At 37.7% G+C, this 7,460-nt stretch overlaps 1 non-coding gene across 1 annotated transcript; it reads left to right on the top strand.

Annotated features, from left to right (window-relative positions):
• Positions 1 to 6,557: 6,557 nt before the first annotated feature.
• On the top strand, positions 6,558 to 6,664 carry LOC131247727 (small nucleolar RNA R71). Its single transcript, XR_009171999.1, has one exon. It is a non-coding gene; the product is annotated as a small nucleolar RNA R71 (small nucleolar RNA).
• Positions 6,665 to 7,460: the final 796 nt, after the last annotated feature.

Below are 7,460 nucleotides of genomic sequence, written 5' to 3'. Positions count from 1 at the left end.
TCAAAGCAAAGTAAACATCTCAATCATGCTACAAGCTTCACCTCTTAGCCCTAGCTAAGAGGTTTAGTTAACCATAGACATGATTAAACCAAAATCTCTTAAATAAAACATAAAAATCAACTAAGGAAGAAGAAGAAAAACTCCTGGACGGTGGCTCCACCCTTTTGTTCCACTCCTCAAACCCTAGAAGATGCTTTGGAGCATCATAGGAACTCCTATTTATCATTGGGGAACTCTGACTTTCACACCAAGTTGGAAAAGTCTGAAAACCACCTCAAATTTACGCAGTCCACACAAAATCTGTGTAACCCTCAACTAGTCGAGAGAAATCCTCGAGTGGTCGATGATCACGTGAATTTAAAAGATAATGTTGCTGGAGTTCAAGCCGGAGTTTCTTAGACTAGTCGAGCCAAAGTCAGGGCTGGTCGAGCCAAAACTTAGGCTAGTCGAGAATCATGCAAATTCACTTCAAATCTTTGATTTTCTTCATTCCTCACTTGGTTTCCTTAGATCTTTGGTATGTGAATTCTTCAATCTTGGTCTCTTAAGATCCATTCTTTGCTTTGGTGATTCTTGAGCATCAAATCCATGCTTTTAACATTCTTTTCAATCCAAGCTCTCAGATTCACCTTGCAACACAAACATGTATAAAATATACCATTAAGCGGTATCATGTTCATAAAACCAAGATATAAGCAGAGAAAAATATGCAATATTTGACACTCAACACACTCCCTAACCAGCATTGTGCTAGCCCTGAGCAAAACATGCGTGAAGTAATCTTTAATTCTCAACGTTCAAACCTTTTTCAGAAATTGATCTTTTGTGCAATCAAGTAGGAATGAGTAAAATTAAGGCAAGAAAGTGAGATTTTGAAAACCTAGAGCTGAATCACATAATCAATCAATCAAGTAGATTCTTTATAATTTAATTTAGAGCATAAGTTCATATACCAATTTTTCCAATGTGCTCAGTGCAAATCAACTTACTTCTCATAAAAATATTATCTTTTCATAACGTTAGCCATGCCTATCATTTCAAGATTGGTTGAAAACTCAAGTACTGATTTCGAACTTATCCCATTTTGCTTCTTTTTCTAGTTTTTTTATTTTATATTAACGGTCACTTTTTATTTATTCATTCTTTTTAGAATTTTTCATTCTTTTTCAGACTTTACATTCTTTCATTCTTTTTCATTCTTTTCACTATACATGACCTTTTTGTCGATCTCCTATTTTTTTAAATGGTTCCTTTCATCTTTTAAGGTGGATAAAAATTCTCTAGACACAATTCTTATCTTCTTTCAATGATCATCATACTAACAATCAAAAATTCTAGTACCATTTATAAAAGGCAAATTGAATGTGTCTTGTGATTTGGATTAACATGATATTCAAACTTCCTCTTAATTAATTGAGTGTAAGAACCGTAAGTGATAGGCTACTTAGTTGATCAAACTCCAACAATTTAAAATTCAATTTTTATCTTATCATCATACTCAAAGCATTCCTAAATGCAAAAATTATCAATTTCCAAACAGGTTTTATCTTGAAAAAATGAAAATTTTTGCTCAAAACTAAGAAAAGGCTGATTAGTTTACCTAATCCACACGCCCCAACCTAAAATCTATATTGTCCTCAATGTAAAAGATATGAGGATGTAATGCATATGAGGCAACGAAGAGAAAGGAGTAGTGAAGGAAAGGTAGTACCTAAAGAAGGCGAATTGTAGCTTTTCTAAGGATCTCAAAATGAAGATGGGCTAGCACACAGACTAAACAATGAAAGCAAACTATCCTAGTCCTAAATCCTATGAAAGCAATAGACCTAACTACACCTCCATCAGACTAGGAGGTCAATCCTGGCAGACAGGATCAATCAGAGGTATGGACATGTCTTATGAATCAAACTTCTCAACAAATGGCTTTAAACGATGTTCATTTACTTTAAAAGCATTACCATTATTTGGATTCTTTATCTCAATGACCCCATGAGCATAGACATTAGTAACTGCGAAAGGACCGGTCCAATAAGATTGGAGTTTACTCGAAAGAAGATGTAACTGAGAATTGTATAAAAGGACTTTTTGAACAATCAAGAATGAGTTCCAAAGGATGTTCCTGTCGTGGAATACCTTCATCATGTCCTTGTAAATTCTCGAGTTCTCGTATGCGTCATTCCGAATTTCCTTGAGTTCGTTCAATTGGAGTTTTTGCAGTAAGCCAGTGTTGTCTAGGTTAAAATTCAGATTTTTGATAGCCCAGTAGGCTCTATGTTCCAATTCCACAGGTAAGTGAGAAGCTTTCCCATAGACGAGTCTAAAGGAAGACATTCTGATGGGGGTCTTAAAGGCTGTACGATATGCCCGTAAAGCATCGGTTAAGTGGATTAACCAATCCTTACAGTCAGGGTTAACTATTTTCTCCAGAATGTGTTTGATTTCCCAGTTAGAAATCTTAGCTTGCCCACTTGTCTGTGGGTGGTATGGAGTGCTCACCTTATGAGAGATGTCATATTTCTTCATTAAGTTCTCAAATGGCCTATTACAGAAATGACATCCATCACTAATGATGGCCCGAGGCGTTCCGAACCAGGAAAGAATGTTTTCTTTTAAGAATCTAATGACTATCCGATGATCATTGTTCCAGCACAGGATTGCTTCGATCCATTTAGTGACATAATCTACTACTAGCAGAATGTATAAATTCCCAAAGGATTGGGGGAATGGCCCCATGAAATCGATTCCCTAGTAATTAAATGTTTCAATAATTAGTATGGGATTCAGAGGCATCATATTTCCATGGGCCAACACTCACAAACTTTGCAGAACTCATGAGTATCCTTGAACATAATAGGTAAGTAAAAGCCACACTGCAGAATTTTGGTCATGGTGTTTTTAGTAGAAAAGTGACCACCATAAGCCTGAGAGTGACCGAAGGAGATGATACTTTAGTATTCATTGTCTGGCACACATCTCCTTAGAATTTGGTCTGGGCAATATTTGATCAAATATGGATCATCCCAGAAGAACTTACGTACCTCAGCGAAGAATTTTTTTTCTTATCTTACGCAGTCCAATTTATTGGCGTGAAACCTATAGGAAGATAATTTGCAATGTCAGCAAACCAAGGTAGGTGGGAGAGTTTAAAAAGTTGTTCATCAGGGAACATGTCATTTATGGGTGTCATCTCAAGGGAATCAAGGAGATCAAGTCTTGAAAGATGGTCAACCACTACGTTCTTTACTGCCTTTTTATCCTTTATTCCTAAATCAAATTCCTAAAGTAGGAGGATCCATCTTATCAAGTGGGGCTTAGCTTCATTCTTAGAAAGAAGATACTTCAGCACCACATGATCAGTGTGGATGATGATCCTGGAGCCAATCAAGTAAGATCTAAATTTGTCCAAAGCGAACACTATGGCTAAGAGTTCCTTCTCCATAGTAGAGTAATTCACTTGGGCAGGATTTAGAGTTTTACTTGTATAATGAATAATGTAGGGCTTCTTCTCTTTTCTCTGGCCTAACACCGCCCCAATAGTGTAGCCAGACACGTCACACATAATTTCAAAAGGGAAGCTCCAATCGGGTGGCTGCATTATAGGTGTGGTTGTTAACATGCCCTTGATCTTAGTGAAAGCTTCCCGGCATTGCTCAGTCCACTCATATGGTACATCCTTTTGAAGTAGATTGCATAAAGGATGAGAGAGATGACTAAATTCCTTTATGAATCTTCTGTAAAATCCGGCATATCCTAAGAAGGATCGCACGTCACGTATGGTCTTAGGTGGAGGTAGGTTAGAGATAAGGTCAATTTTAGCCTTATCCACCTCAATTCCCTTGGGCAAAATCATATGTCCAAAAACTATTCCCTTAAAAACCATGAAATGACACATCTCCCAATTTAGTACCAAATTCTTTTTCTCCCATCGCTTCAGCACATTTTTCAGATTCTCTAAATACTCGGTAAAGGATGGACCAAAGATAGAGAAGTCATCCATGAAGACCTCTAAATATTTCCCTACCATGTTAGAAAATATACTCAACATGTATAACTGAAAAGTGGCAGGAGCATTACATAGTCCAAATGGCATACTTTGGTAAGCAAAGGTGCCATAAGGACATGTGAACATTATTTTCTCTTGATCTTTAAGGGCTATCTCTATCAGATTGTACCTGAATATCCGTCAGGGAAATAATAGTAAGAGTAACCAGCTAGCCTTTCCAAAATTTGATTAATGATGGGCAAAGGAAAGTGGTCCTTCCTTGTGATAGTATTTAACTTCCTGTAGTCAATGCACATTCTCAAACCAGTGGTAACTCTAGTTGGCATAAGTTCATTGTCGGCATTGGCTGCGATAGTGATTCCGGACTTCTTGGGAACCACCTGAGTTGTCCTCACCCATTGACTATCGGATATAGGGTATATGATACCCACATCCAATAACTTAAGAACATCGGCCTTAACCACTTCTTTCATGTTTGGATTTAATCAACATTGTGGTTGTCGAGAGGTTTTTGTATTGTCCTCAAGATGAATGAAGTGAGTACAAATCAAAGGTTCATTTCCCTTAAGGTCCACAATCGACCATCCAAGGGCCCCTTTGTGCTCAATGAGAGTGGAAATAAGCACACTCTCATGTTCTTTCTCAAGGTGGGATGAAATCACCACCGGGTATGTCTCATCTTGACCTAAGTAGACATATTTAAGATTAGTGGGTAAAGGTTTTAGGTCAAGCTTTGGTGCCTTGAGGCTGGACGGTAGAGGCACTATATCGGTTTGGGGTAATTCTTCAAATTATGGCCTCCACCAGTTAACTTCAAGTACTGGCATAGCATCAAGCATGACATCCATCTCCCTAATTGTGTCATCATCCAAATCAGGGGAGTGTGCCAAGCATGCCTCTAGAGGGTCAAAGGATAAGATCATCAGAGTTCTATCTTCCACAAAAGAGTCTATCACATTAATGGCGTGGGCCTCGTCATCATCCACTGCCTGTCTTCTCATGTTGAAAAAGATATTGAGCTCCAATGTCATATTTCCAAAAGACAAATTCATGACCCCATTCCTACAATTGATGATAATATTGGATGTAGTAAGGAACAGGTGGCCAAGTTTGACAGGGATTTGAGTGCTCATATCTGCGATGAGCTGAGTATCTAGGATGATAAAATCTACTGGATAATAGAACTTGTCAACCTAAATCAATACATCCTCAATAATCCCTCTTGGTACACGAACTGAGGGATTAGCAAGCTATAATGTGGTCCGTGTGGGTTTTAATTCACATAGACCCAATTGTTCGTAGACCGAGTAAGGGATCAGATTTACGCTCGCCCCCAAGTCAAGAAGCGCATTCTCAATTTGGTGATTCCCAATTATACAAGTGATAGTTGGGCTACCAAGATCTTTATATTTTTGTGGAACACTTTGCTTGAGGATGACCCTCACTTTTTCTATCAGGAAAATTTTCTTTTTGATACTTTGCCACCTCTTGGTCGTGCATAGGTCTTTCAAAAAGTTGGCATATGAAGGAATTTGTTTCACAATATCCAGAAGAGGGATGTTGACCTTCACATGTTTCAACACCTCTAGAATGTCCTGAGAGTTAGTTAGAGGTTTTGGTGCAATCAACTGATGGGGGAACGAAGCAATCGGCTTGCTCAGAGGTTTTGGTTCTAATCCATGTAGAGTAATGCTAGGTCTATCATCTGTTTCTTCTTCCGAGTCCTTAGACTTTTCAGCCCTTACCAGAATAGATTTGTCAATTATTTTTCCACTCCTAAGAGTGGTGATAGACTTGACTTACTTCATTAGATTTGAAGAGCTTGGTTTACTAACTCCGTATTGTGATTTAGGATTGGAGATAGGTTAAGCTAGAAGGATCCCTTTCTCCATAACCGTAATATGAGAGTCTATTTTTTGTATAGACTTAGTAAGTTCTTGTAAGGCTTGGAGAATACTTTGCTGGATAAGCTCTTAAGTTTGTGTGGGATTTTGAACCAATACCTCTTAAGGTTTCCTTTGATTCAAAAATTACTTAGGGATTCCTTGAGGAGTAATAGTTTGCTCATTCCTCTAATTGAAGTTTGGATGATTTCTCCAACTTGAATTGTATGTGTTTTAAGTGAATCCTTCGAAAGACCTTTGGTAGTTGTTTACGGCATTCGATTGCTTGTTCAATATTTCTTGAAAAGCAAGTATTATTAGACAATTCTCAGTTGTATGAACGTTACAAGTACAAATACTGCAGACAACGTCCTTAGCCTTATCCTTCTTAAGTTCCATGGCATCAAGTTTCCTTATGAGACTGGCCACTTTAGCATTTATATCACCTTCCTCGAGTTTCTCCCTTCTCCTTTGATTGAGTAGGCTTAGAAGTGGTGCTAGGTTTTGGGGAGATGTCCCATGATTGTGTGTTTTCAGCAAGCTTGTCAAAATAATCCCACACATCATCGACATCTTTGTTTATGAGTTCCCCATTGCACATTTTCTCGACCATTTGACACATAGAGAATGTCAGCCCATCGTAGAAGAAACTTGTTATGCACCACATTTTAAAACCGTGTTGTGGGCATGAACTGACAATATCCTTGAACCACTCCCAACATTGGAAGAATGTTTTATCTTCCTTTTGGGCGAAGTTCATGATTGACTTTTTAAGGGTATTCATTTTATGATATGAGAAAATTTTCTTAATGAACTCCCTTGTCATGTTATTCCATCTACCAATCGATTGTGGACGTAGTGAGTACAACCACGTCTTAGGCTTTTCTTGTAAGGGGAAGGAAAATAGTTTTAGCCTGATCATGTCCTCAAACACATTAGGAAAGTATAAGGTGGCTATTATTTCATCAAACTCTTTCATGTGTAGATATGGACTTTCATATTCAAGTCCATGGAACTTTGGGAGGAGTTGGATCACTCCTAGCTTGATATCTATATTTCCTATATTTTCTAAAAAAATCATACAGGAAGGTGTGCTCACCCCGCCAGTTGTAGGAAATCTCGTAAAGTACAAGGCGCAGTGCATTGTGCACCTCATTCTCATTCTGAATTTCTTCAACTGGAGGTTGAGGTTGATTTGCATCCATCACTTCTATTGACTCTGAGGATCTCTAGTGGTGTCTAATCCTGTGATGGATAGACAACCCTTCGACCAATCCTCATTCACTTAAGAGATGTTGAGTGTTATCACAAATCCACTTGGACATGAAACACTTAAAGCCTTCAAGTATTTAAACCTAAACCTAAGAAAGAAAACTAGAGAAACTAAAACAAATAAGATATCTAAAAATAAATAAATAAGAGAGAGAATTAGAAAGAGGTTACCGGGGCGAAGATTGCTAGGTTAGGATCTTATAAAACAAAGAACAAAGTTAGTTTTTAAAAATAAATTCAGAAAAATTCCTAACCTAGAAACAAAATAATATAAAGTTAATCCTAATCTTAACCTAATTTTA

The sequence above is a fragment of the Magnolia sinica genome, chromosome 5, assembly GCF_029962835.1.
Source record: "Magnolia sinica isolate HGM2019 chromosome 5, MsV1, whole genome shotgun sequence".
Lineage (NCBI taxonomy): Eukaryota > Viridiplantae > Streptophyta > Magnoliopsida > Magnoliales > Magnoliaceae > Magnolia > Magnolia sinica.
This window is presented reverse-complemented; position numbering and strand designations above follow the sequence as displayed.